Below are 13,814 nucleotides of genomic sequence, written 5' to 3' on the forward strand. Positions count from 1 at the left end.
CTGCACTCACTACTCTACTCTCTACTCACTACTCTAATCACTACTCACTACTCTAATCACTACTCACTACTCTACTCACTACTCTACTCACTACTCTGCACTCACTACTCTGCACTCACTACTCTACTCACTACTCACTACTCTACTCACTACTCTACTCACTACTCACTACTCTACTCACTACTCACTACTCTACTCACTACTCTGCACTCACTACTCTGCACTCACTACTCTGCACTCACTACTCTACTCACTACTCACTACTCTACTCACTACTCTACTCACTACTCACTACTCTACTCACTACTCACTACTCTACTCACTACTCTGCACTCACTACTCTGCACTCACTACTCTGCACTCACTACTCTGCACTCTGCACTCACTACTTTGCACTCTGCACTCACTACTCTGTACTCTGCACTCACTACTCTGCACTCACTACTCTGCACTCACTACTCTGCACTCACTACTCTACTCACTACTCTACTCACTACTCTACTCACTACTCTACTCACTACTCTACTCACTACTCTGCACTCACTACTCTGCACTCACTACTCTACTCACTACTCTACTCACTACTCTACTCACTACTCTACGCACTACTCTGCACTCACTACTCTGCACTCACTACTCTGAACTCACTACTCTGCACTCACTACTCTGCACTCACTACTCTGCACTCTGCACTCACTACTCTGCACTCTGCACTCACTACTCTGCGCTCACTACTCTGCTCTGCACTCACTACTCTACTCTCTACTCACTACTCTAATCACTACTCACTACTCTAATCACTACTCACTACTCTACTCACTACTCACTACTCTACTCACTACTCTGCACTCACTACTCTGCACTCACTACTCTACTCACTACTCACTACTCTACTCACTACTCTACTCACTACTCACTACTCTACTCACTACTCTACTCACTACTCACTACTCTGCACTCACTACTCTGCACTCACTACTCTGCACTCACTACTCTGCACTCTGCACTCACTACTTTGCACTCTGCACTCACTACTCTGCACTCTGCACTCACTACTCTGCACTCTGCACTCACTACTCACTACTCACTACTCACTACTCTACTCACTACTCTACTCACTACTCACTACTCTACTCACTACTCTAATCACTACTCACTACTCTAATCACTACTCTGCACTCACTACTCTACTCACTACTCACTACTCTGCACTCACTACTCTATTCACTACTCTACTCACTACTCACTACTCACTACTCTGCACTCACTACTCTACTCACTACTCTACTCACTACTCTGCACTCACTACTCACTACTCTGCACTCACTACTCTACTCACTACTCTACTCACTACTCTACTCACTACTCTACTCACTACTCTACTCACTACTCTAATCACTACTCTACCCACTACTCTAATCACTACTCTACTCACTACTCTACTCACCACTCTAATCACTACTCTGCACTCACTACTCTACTCACTACTCACTACTCTGTACTCACTACTCTACTCACGACTCTACTCACTACTCACTACTCTACTCACTACTCACTACTCTACTCACTACTCACTACTCTACTCTCTACTCACTACTCTACTCTCTACTCACTACTCTAATCACTACTCACTACTCTGCACTCACTACTCACTACTCTACTCACTACTCTGCACTCACTGCTCTACTCACTACTCACTACTCTACTCACTACTCACTACTCTACACTTTCTACTCACTACTCTACTCACTACTCACTACTCACTACTCTACTCACTACTCTACACTCACTACTCACTACTCTACTCACTACTCTGCACTCACTACTCTGCACTCACTACTCTGCACTCACTACTCTGCACTCACTACTCTGCCCTCTGCACTCACTACTCTACTCTCTACTCACTACTCTAATCACTACTCACTACTCTGCACTCACTACTCACTACTCTACTCACTACTCTGCACTCACTACTCTGCACTCACTACTCTACTCACTACTCACTACACTACTCACTACTCACTACTACTCACTACTCTACTCACTACTCTACTCACTACTCTACTCACTACTCTGCACTCACTACTCTGCACTCACTACTCTGCACTCACTACTCTGCACTCACTACTCTACTCACTACTCTACTCACTACTCTACTCACTACTCTACTCACTACTCACTACTCTACACTCACTACTCACTACTCTACTCACTACTCTGCACTCACTACTCTGCACTCACTACTCTGCACTCACTACTCTGCACTCACTACTCTGCACTCACTACTCTGCACTCTGCACTCACTACTCTGCACTCTGCACTCACTACTCTGCACTCTGCACTCAATACTCTGCACTCACTACTCTGCACTCACTACTCTGCTCTGCACTCACTACTCTACTCTCTACTCACTACTCTAATCACTACTCACTACTCTAATCACTACTCACTACTCTACTCACTACTCACTACTCTACTCACTACTCACTACTCTACACTCACTACTCTGCACTCACTACTCTACTCACTACTCACTACTCTACTCACTACTCTACTCACTACTCACTACTCTGCACTCACTACTCTGCACTCACTACTCTGCACTCTGCACTCACTACTCTACTCTCTACTCACTACTCTAATCACTACTCACTACTCTGCACTCACTACTCACTACTCTACTCACTACTCTGCACTCACTACTCTGCACTCACTACTCTACTCACTACTCTACTCACTACTCTACTCACTACTCTACTCACTACTCTGCACTCACTACTCTGCACTCACTACTCTGAACTCACTACTCTGCACTCACTACTCTGCACTCACTACTCTGCACTCACTACTCTGCACTCTGCACTCACTACTCTGCACTCTGCACTCACTACTCTGCACTCACTACTCTGCTCTGCACTCACTACTCTACTCTCTACTCACTACTCTAATCACTACTCACTACTCTAATCACTACTCACTACTCTACTCACTACTCACTACTCTACTCACTACTCTGCACTCACTACTCTGCACTCACTACTCTACTCACTACTCACTACTCTACTCACTACTCTACTCACTACTCACTACTCTACTCACTACTCTACTCACTACTCACTACTCTACTCACTACTCTGCACTCACTACTCTGCACTCACTACTCTGCACTCTGCACTCACTACTTTGCACTCTGCACTCACTACTCTGCACTCTGCACTCACTACTCTGCACTCTGCACTCACTACTCACTACTCACTACTCACTACTCACTACTCACTACTCACTACTCTACTCACTACTCTACTCACTACTCTACTCACTACTCTACTCACTACTCTGCACTCACTACTCTGCACTCACTACTCTGCACTCACTACTCTGCACTCACTACTCTGCACTCTGCACTCACTACTCTGCACTCACTACTCTGCACTCTGCACTCACTACTCTGCACTCACCACTCTGCACTCACTACTCTGCACTCACTACTCTGCTCTGCACTCACTACTCTACTCTCTACTCACTACTCTAATCACTACTCACTACTCTAATCACTACTCACTACTCTACTCACTACTCACTACTCTACTCACTACTGTGCACTCACTACTCTGCACTCACTACTCTACTCACTACTCACTACTCTACTCACTACTCTACTCACTACTCACTACTCTACTCACTACTCTACTCACTACTCACTACTCTACTCACTACTCTGCACTCACTACTCTGCACTCTCTACTCTGCACTCTCTACTCTGCACTCACTACTCTGCACTCACTACTCTACTCACTACTCTACTCACTACTCACTACTCACTACTCTACACTCACTACTCTACTCACTACTCTGCACTCACTACTCTGCACTCACTACTCTGCACTCACTACTCTGCACTCACTACTCTGCACTCACTACTCTACTCTCTACTCACTACTCTAATCACTACTCTACTCACTACTCTACTCACTACTCTACTCACTACAATACTCACTACTCTGCACTCACTACTCTGCACTCACTACTCTGCACTCACTACTCTGCACTCTGCACTCACCACTCTGCACTCACTACTCTGCACTTTGCACTCACTACTCTGCACTCACTACTCTGCACTCACTACTCTGCACTCACTACTCTGCTCTGCACTCACTACTCTACTCTCTACTCACTACTCTAATCACTACTCACTACTCTAATCACTACTCACTACTCTACTCACTACTCACTACTCTACTCACTACTCTGCACTCACTACTCTGCACTCACTACTCTACTCACTACTCACCTCACTACTCTACTCACTACTCTACTCACTACTCTGCACTCACTACTCTGCACTCACTACTCTGCACTCACTACTCTGCACTCACTACTCTGCACTCACTACTCTGCACTCTGCACTCACTACTCACTACTCACTACTCACTACTCACTACTCTACTCACTACTCTACTCACTACTCTACTCACTACTCTACTCACAACTCTGCACTCACTACTCTGCACTCACTACTCTGCACTCACTACTCTGCACTCACTACTCTGCACTCACTACTCTGCACTCTGCACTCACTACTCTGCACTCTGCACTCACTACTCTGCACTCTGCACTCACTACTCTGCACTCTGCACTCACTACTCACTACTCACTACTCTACTCACTACTCACTACTCACTACTCTACTCACTACTCTACTCACTAATCTACTCACTACTCTACTCACTACTCTGCACTCACTACTCTGCACTCACTACTCTGCACTCACTACTCTGCTCTGCACTCACTACTCTACTCTCTACTCTACTCACTACTCTACTAACTACTCTGCACTCACTACTCTGCACTCACTACTCTGCACTCACTACTCTGCACTCACTACTCTGCTCTGCACTCACTACTCTACTCTCTACTCACTACTCTAATCACTACTCACTACTCTAATCACTACTCACTACTCTACGTACTACTCACTACTCTACTCACTACTCTGCACTCACTACTCTGCACTCACTACTCTACTCACTACTCACTACTCTACTCACTACTCTACTCACTACTCACTACTCTACTCACTACTCTACTCACTACTCACTACTCTACTCACTACTCTGCACTCACTACTCTGCACTCACTACTCTGCACTCACTACTCTGCACTCACTACTCTGCACTCACTACTCACTACTCTACTCACTACTCTAGTCACTACTCACTACTCTACACTCACTACTCACTACTCTACTCACTACTCTGCACTCACTACTCTGCACTCACTACTCTGCACTCACTACTCTGCACTCACTACTCTACTCTCTACTCACTACTCTAATCACTACTCACTACTCTGCACTCACTACTCACTACTCTACTCACTACTCTGCACTCACTACTCTGCACTCACTACTCTGCACTCACTACTCTGCACTCACTACTCTGCACTCACTACTCACTACTCTACTCACTACTCTACTCACTACTCACTACTCTACACTCACTACTCACTACTCTACTCACTACTCTGCACTCACTACTCTGCACTCACTACTCTGCACTCACTACTCTGCACTCACTACTCTACTCACTACTCACTACTCTAATCACTACTCACTACTCTAATCACTACTCACTACTCTACTCACTACTCACTACTCTACTCACTACTCTACTCACTACTCTACTCACTACTCTGCACTCACTACTCTGCACTCACTACTCTGCACTCACTACTCTGCACTCTGCACTCACTACTCTGCACTCTGCACTCACTACTCTGCACTCACTACTCTGCACTCACTACTCACTACTCTAATCACTACTCACTACTCTAATCACTACTCACTACTCTACTCACTACTCTGCACTCACTACTCTGCACTCACTACTCTACTCACTACTCACTACTCACTACTCTACTCACTACTCTACTCACTACTCACTACTCTACTCACTACTCTACTCACTACACACTACTCTACTCACTACTTTGCACTCACTACTCTGCACTCACTACTCTGCACTCACTACTCTGCACTCACTACTCTGCACTCACTACTCTGCACTCTGCACTCACTACTCTGCACTCACTACTCTACTCACTACTCACTACTCTACTCACTACTCTACTCACTACTCACTACTCTACTCACTACTCTACTCACTACTCACTACTCTACTCACTACTCTGCACTCACTACTCTGCACTCTCTACTCTGCACTCTCTACTCTGCACTCACTACTCTGCACTCACTACTCTACTCACTACTCTACTCACTACTCACTACTCACTACTCTACACTCACTACTCTACTCACTACTCTGCACTCACTACTCTGCACTCACTACTCTGCACTCACTACTCTGCACTCACTACTCTGCACTCACTACTCTACTCTCTACTCACTACTCTAATCACTACTCTACTCACTACTCTACTCACTACTCTACTCACTACAATACTCACTACTCTGCACTCACTACTCTGCACTCACTACTCTGCACTCACTACTCTGCACTCTGCACTCACCACTCTGCACTCACTACTCTGCACTTTGCACTCACTACTCTGCACTCACTACTCTGCACTCACTACTCTGCACTCACTACTCTGCTCTGCACTCACTACTCTACTCTCTACTCACTACTCTAATCACTACTCACTACTCTAATCACTACTCACTACTCTACTCACTACTCACTACTCTACTCACTACTCTGCACTCACTACTCTGCACTCACTACTCTACTCACTACTCACCTCACTACTCTACTCACTACTCTACTCACTACTCTACTCACTACTCTACTCACTACTCTGCACTCACTACTCTGCACTCACTACTCTGCACTCACTACTCTGCACTCACTACTCTGCACTCACTACTCTGCACTCACTACTCTGCACTCTGCACTCACTACTCACTACTCACTACTCACTACTCACTACTCTACTCACTACTCTACTCACTACTCTACTCACTACTCTACTCACAACTCTGCACTCACTACTCTGCACTCACTACTCTGCACTCACTACTCTGCACTCACTACTCTGCACTCACTACTCTGCACTCTGCACTCACTACTCTGCACTCTGCACTCACTACTCTGCACTCTGCACTCACTACTCACTACTCACTACTCTACTCACTACTCACTACTCACTACTCTACTCACTACTCTACTCACTAATCTACTCACTACTCTACTCACTACTCTGCACTCACTACTCTGCACTCACTACTCTGCACTCACTACTCTGCTCTGCACTCACTACTCTACTCTCTACTCTACTCACTACTCTACTAACTACTCTGCACTCACTACTCTGCACTCACTACTCTGCACTCACTACTCTGCACTCACTACTCTGCTCTGCACTCACTACTCTACTCTCTACTCACTACTCTAATCACTACTCACTACTCTAATCACTACTCACTACTCTACGTACTACTCACTACTCTACTCACTACTCTGCACTCACTACTCTGCACTCACTACTCTACTCACTACTCACTACTCTACTCACTACTCTACTCACTACTCACTACTCTACTCACTACTCTACTCACTACTCACTACTCTACTCACTACTCTGCACTCACTACTCTGCACTCACTACTCACTACTCTACTCACTACTCTAGTCACTACTCACTACTCTACACTCACTACTCACTACTCTACTCACTACTCTGCACTCACTACTCTGCACTCACTACTCTGCACTCACTACTCTGCACTCACTACTCTACTCTCTACTCACTACTCTAATCACTACTCACTACTCTGCACTCACTACTCACTACTCTACTCACTACTCTGCACTCACTACTCTGCACTCACTACTCTGCACTCACTACTCTGCACTCACTACTCTGCACTCACTACTCACTACTCTACTCACTACTCTACTCACTACTCACTACTCTACACTCACTACTCACTACTCTACTCACTACTCTGCACTCACTACTCTGCACTCACTACTCTGCACTCACTACTCTGCACTCACTACTCTACTCACTACTCACTACTCTAATCACTACTCACTACTCTAATCACTACTCACTACTCTACTCACTACTCACTACTCTACTCAGTACTCTACTCACTACTCTACTCACTACTCTGCACTCACTACTCTGCACTCACTACTCTGCACTCACTACTCTGCACTCACTACTCTGCACTCTGCACTCACTACTCTGCACTCTGCACTCACTACTCTGCACTCACTACTCTGCACTCACTACTCACTACTCTAATCACTACTCACTACTCTAATCACTACTCACTACTCTACTCACTACTCTGCACTCACTACTCTGCACTCACTACTCTACTCACTACTCACTACTCACTACTCTACTCACTACTCTACTCACTACTCACTACTCTACTCACTACTCTACTCACTACACACTACTCTACTCACTACTTTGCACTCACTACTCTGCACTCACTACTCTGCACTCACTACTCTGCACTCACTACTCTGCACTCACTACTCTGCACTCTGCACTCACTACTCTGCACTCTGCACTCACTACTCTGCACTTTGCACTCACTACTCTGCACTCACTACTCTGCATTCACTACTCTGCACTCTGCACACACTACTCTGCACTTACTACACTAGGTGGTAGTACTGGTGGTGGTGGTACGTGTTGCTATTCAAGAGAAATACATATCAGACAGCGCTACAAAGGAAATAAGCAAACACCATGTCCTTGTAATCTGGAACACTTCCTTGCAAACACACATTTTTCAGAGCAATAATAAATCACATAAAAGTTCAATACAATAGACGTCCACATTTCTCAGCCCCAAAAACGCTGCAGACGAACGCGCGCCCTATACATGCAATGCAGAATGGTGAACGCGCTCCCACCATTGCATTACAAGGGCACTCTGACAGCTCCTAATTAAAATTAATGGACTGCCGTGCGCGTAACCACACAGAAAATGGCAACATGGCGAAGGACAAATTACATTAAGCCTATCGCGTCAAGGCTACTAAAAACACAGCACAGCGAAGACGAATCACTATGCAGATGCCATAAAAAACGCGCGCGCACTAAGGAATTTGCAGCCCGGACCCCTAAAGAAACTTATTTATTTTTTTTATAACATAAGAGCTCGGAGCTCCGCCTCCCCTGCTGACGCAGGGTTGACGTAGGCCGAGCCCTAAAAATGCACACAATGCATACACCTCAGCGCCCTTACATGCTCTGCAGTAATTACTGCAGAGCATGTGAGGGCGCCAATGGGTATGCACTGTAATTGCATGGGGAATTGGCACTGCTGTGCATACCCCTTGGTGTCCTTACATACTCTGCAATATTCACTGCAGAGTATGTAAGGGGGCTGAGGGGTATCATATCCCACAGTGCCCTTTGATACTCTGCAGTGATTACTGCAGAGTATGTGAAGGCACCAAGTAGTGTGCACAGCAGTGCCAAATGCACTTACAGTGCATACCCCCAGAACCCTTACATACTCCGTAGGGACTGAGGGTGCCGAGAGGTATCAGCTGTTGTGCATACCCCTTGGCACCCTTAGATTCTCTGCAGTGATTAGTACAGAGTATGTAAGGGCACCGAGGTATATGTACTGCTGAGCATATGCCTTGGCCCCCTTGCATACTAAGGGTGTATAAGCCTTATATACCCTGAGTATGTAAGAGTGCTGAGGGGTATGCACAGCAGCCCAGTCAGTGGATTTTAAACAGGGCCAGAAGAGGGAGCTGTCCCTCTATGTTTAAAAATGACATCAAAGGCATAAACAACAGGTGATGGACAGAATGCAGAACATTGTCAAACATTCACCCCAGTACAAAGATCTGGGCCTAAATCCATCGTTTATTTGCACTCCACACCACCCAAGGTCAGACATGACCATATGCAAATCAGCCTTGACCCTGTGCCTCATGGGAACAGTCCAGCCCGAACTGCCAAGCCATGTCTTTCCTGGACCGGAATCAAGCATCCAAGGACCGGTTTCTGGCTATCAGCCGTCATCAGCCTGGATAGCTTGACTCCAGTGGTGTGGAGAGCATGGGACTCACATCTGAGCATACCCATCCCACTCGGGACGACAAAGGCAAAAACAACAGGTGATGGACAGAATGCAGAACATTGTCATACATTCACCCCAGTACAGAGATCTGGGCCGAAATCCGTCGTTTTTTTGCACTCCACAATACCCCAGGTCAGACATGGCCATATGGAGTCCATCCCGAACTGCCAAGCCATGTCTTTCCTGGACCGGAATCAAGCATCCAAGGACCGGTTTCTGACTATCAGCCGGTCATCAGCCTGGATAGCTTGACTCCAGTGGTGTGGAGAGCATGGGACTCACGTCTGGGCATACCCTTCCCACATAGCGTGAACAGCAAAACAAACAAGATGATGGACGGAATGTTACACAATGGCAAAACATTCACCCCCAGTCACTGATCTGGGTTTAATCCATCGTTATTTTGCTCACCAAGCCACCTCATTTCAGACATGGCCATATGCAAATCAGTCTTGGCCCTGTGCCTCATGGGAACAGTCCAGCCCGAACTGCCAAGCCAAGACTGCTTCCTTACCTATGCCATGCTGCAGCCTCAAAGGACTTATGTGGCTCCGTTAGCTATACAGCTGGTTCAGAGGCATGTTACGATGCGTTGTGTTTACAGGCAATGCCAATAGGCAACGTATAGATCTGCCAAATATAGCAGAGTGTCCTCACAAGAAGCTAGGAAGCATTGACAAAGCTAAGAGTTTTGTCTTTCAGGTAGTTAAAAGGGTTTGGTTGTGTGCGAGAAATATATATCTTGTTTGGACCTATATTACACCTTGGGATTGTATATACAGAGCCAAAATAAACTGGGTGCAAATTGTATATGAGGCATTTTGGACAGCGCGTACTACCAGGTTGTTACTTGCCCATGCAAACTGTTGCACATATGGTGGGTAATAAGTCATGCTTAAAAGCTGCAAACCATTTGCATGAGTTATTCCTCATTATTTACCCTGTTGATCTTGGTTTGCCATAATTGTGCAAGTGATCTAATTTATTTTCAGTTCCAGGGATGTTAAGAACATTCACTCACCCTGTCAACGTTTTAACAGTCCCTTGATAATGAAACGTTGTTCTCACTTGAACTCTAAACCAAAATACATTGGCCTAGTTGAATGAACATATATTGTACCGAAATGGTAATTTTTATGGTAAAAAAAGATTAAACCCTAAATGAAATTCCATAATACAAAACAGATGGGCCTTTTCAAACTTATTAAGAGGGCGGTAGAGGCACGTGACTACTGACTACATTAAATTAAGAACAAATACCTCCCACTGTTAAAACATTCCTTACACTCTCCTCCCAGCAAATTATTCACTGCATCCATAAATAAATAACATATAATACAAAATACATGATGCATAATTCATAATACTTAAAAATGTGTTTTGTATATTCAAAACAGCTTGTAGTATTTTTGCATTCATGTTGGAATAGTGCTGTTTCTGTGGAAAAGGTTCTTACAAAAACTACAGGGTCCTTTAATTAAAGGGATTTTTCAACACACTGTAATCTGTCACGAGATTTGAAACCCTGGTAGGGTGTATTACATGCACAGTTTTTCTATGAAATGCATTATTAACATAGAAGTATTTCTTCTCAGTGCTCCAAAGGAGGATTGCTTAAGAGCCACGAACAAGGGCGCGCTTGTACTGGCTACCTTCATCTAAGAGACTCTCTCCTGCAAAGGGAACTGTATTAGAGGTGCAGATAGATGGTTCAAATGCCTGTGAGACTGGCTCACATCAACCCTCGCCCTGGCTACTTCCAAGTACCAACTGGGGCCAAGAAGAGTGCGAGGGATTTCAGAGCGCTAGACAAAACATCTATGTCAGCTGGTGTGCTCATCATGTGATAAAAAGGCAAATTCTTTCCTTTTTTTGTAACTTAGCCCACTACCAGGGGGCACCCTAGGACTGCTATGTTACTTGGCCATATGGAGGCCATGGGCTTTACTGGTGTCATAGACAACTATGCAGTTGGTAAACAACTCCAAAGGTCAGAGACAATGGATTCGCAACATAAGCTATATTACCAGCCTAATTTTTTTTTTTCTGCCAGGTTTATTAATGTAGGGGTTGACGGAAGTTTGCTGAAACTCCAGAGATTCTGAAGGATAACTTTTTTTTGGTTGAATCTTTTAATTACATTTTTTTATTTATGCATTTCATCGACATCATATATAGAGACAAGGTAGGGACTTCAGTCTAAAGGATCTCTTATGAAATACTGATTTATATTTCGTGTCCTGGCAAACTACACTTTCCCCTAGAAAGATTACATAAAATCATGAATAAGCAATGCATTTCCAGTAGATTTTCACCCCAGATAGGCTAAAGGACTATCAGGCACATGCATCAAAAGAAAAACCGGTCACAAACGGGCAGTTTTTTGCGACCGGTATTTTAGCATTTGGGGTGCATCATCCCAAATTCAAAATTCGCAATTTAAGTAATCTCTAAATTGCGATTACTTAAATTGCGATTGCATTTAAGGAATCGTAAATTGAGATTCCTTAAATGCAATGCATTCAAGTAAAACAAATAAGCGATTTCGCTAATAGGGGGCGTAAATTAGTTGAACTTCATGGTAATTTGCAAAAACTTTGAAAAATGTACTTTTGTGCATTTTTCAAAGTTTCATCTTGCGCACGCACATGCCCTCAGGGCATGTGTGTGCACAACATATGTGCAAAGATCAATTTCAGGAGTGCAACAGGGTGTCCTTTTGACACCCTTGCACCCTGAAATTGCATGCACAATTTGTGAGAACCTATTGGTACTCGCAAATTGCGCATGCAATTTCCCATTCATTCCTATGAATGGATGGGAAGCCATTCCTTATTTGCGACTCGCAATTTGCGAGTAGCAAATAAGCAATGTGTAGGAATCGCTATTTTTACAGTGATTCCTGCATGCGTAGGCTTTTGCAAGTCCTTAATTGCGATTCCTCAACTATCGCAATTAAGGACTCGCAAAATTCTACCTTGATGCATGTGCATGTATCTGTAGTACAGCTGCTTTATAATATCAGCTGATGCTTTGTCACGTGGCTTTTTTGGAAATTTTACAAATCGGAGATTATTTCTCTTGGATCCTTTCTTATATTTTTCCGAAATGTGTATCGCATATTTTTCCACTTCATTTTTCCATGCTGCCTTTTTCTTGCTGATGCTCGGTCTTATGTTATGGCAGAGGATGGCGATTCTCCAAATAAATGTTAGCACATGTCATCAGGTCAGAGGTTTACACTGGTGAAAGAAATGTATTGTATAGTTAATCAAGAATGTTCCATAAAAATATTTGCAATATAAAACTGAAAACTTATCTCAAAATATTTTGAAAGCATATAACTCAGGGGCATATTATCAAGGGGGGCGATAAGAGATTATCGCTGCTTTAGCGACGATAATTCTATTGCCCTATTAGCAAGCTGTCGCTAACAGCAGTTAGCGACAGCTTGTAGGCGATAGCGAGCGATTTGGGGCCCGCTTTGCATGTCAGCGACATTTATCGCTAATGACATGCAAAGTGGGCGTACCCAACCTGTTAGCGACTGCTATCGCCTATTACCAACAAGGGCGTAGCGATGGAAATATTCGCGCTTAGCGCGAATATCTCCAAAAACTAACGCCTGCTCAGACCAGTTCTTAACCCTTATATCCAATGGGAGGTGTATATAATGGCTAAGACCCTGTTAGCGATAATGCGTGAATATCGCTGTATTCTCAGCGATATT

General features: G+C 44.5%; 1 long non-coding RNA gene across 2 annotated transcripts in view; it reads right to left on the minus strand.

Annotated features, from left to right (window-relative positions):
• LOC144799131 (uncharacterized) overlaps positions 1-13,814 on the minus strand; it is a 510,047-nt gene that overhangs the window by 85,778 nt on the left and 410,455 nt on the right. The window contains exon 4 of one of the 2 annotated variants that reach the window (XR_013603758.1): positions 13,082-13,326. The exons of the other annotated variant lie outside the window; for it this stretch is intronic. This is a non-coding gene — a long non-coding RNA (uncharacterized LOC144799131). Of the gene's footprint in view, positions 1-13,081; positions 13,327-13,814 lie in introns of those variants that run through there. 2 annotated transcript variants of the gene reach the window in all.

Source organism: Lissotriton helveticus, chromosome 12 (genome assembly GCF_964261635.1).
Source record: "Lissotriton helveticus chromosome 12, aLisHel1.1, whole genome shotgun sequence".
Taxonomy (NCBI): domain Eukaryota; kingdom Metazoa; phylum Chordata; class Amphibia; order Caudata; family Salamandridae; genus Lissotriton; species Lissotriton helveticus.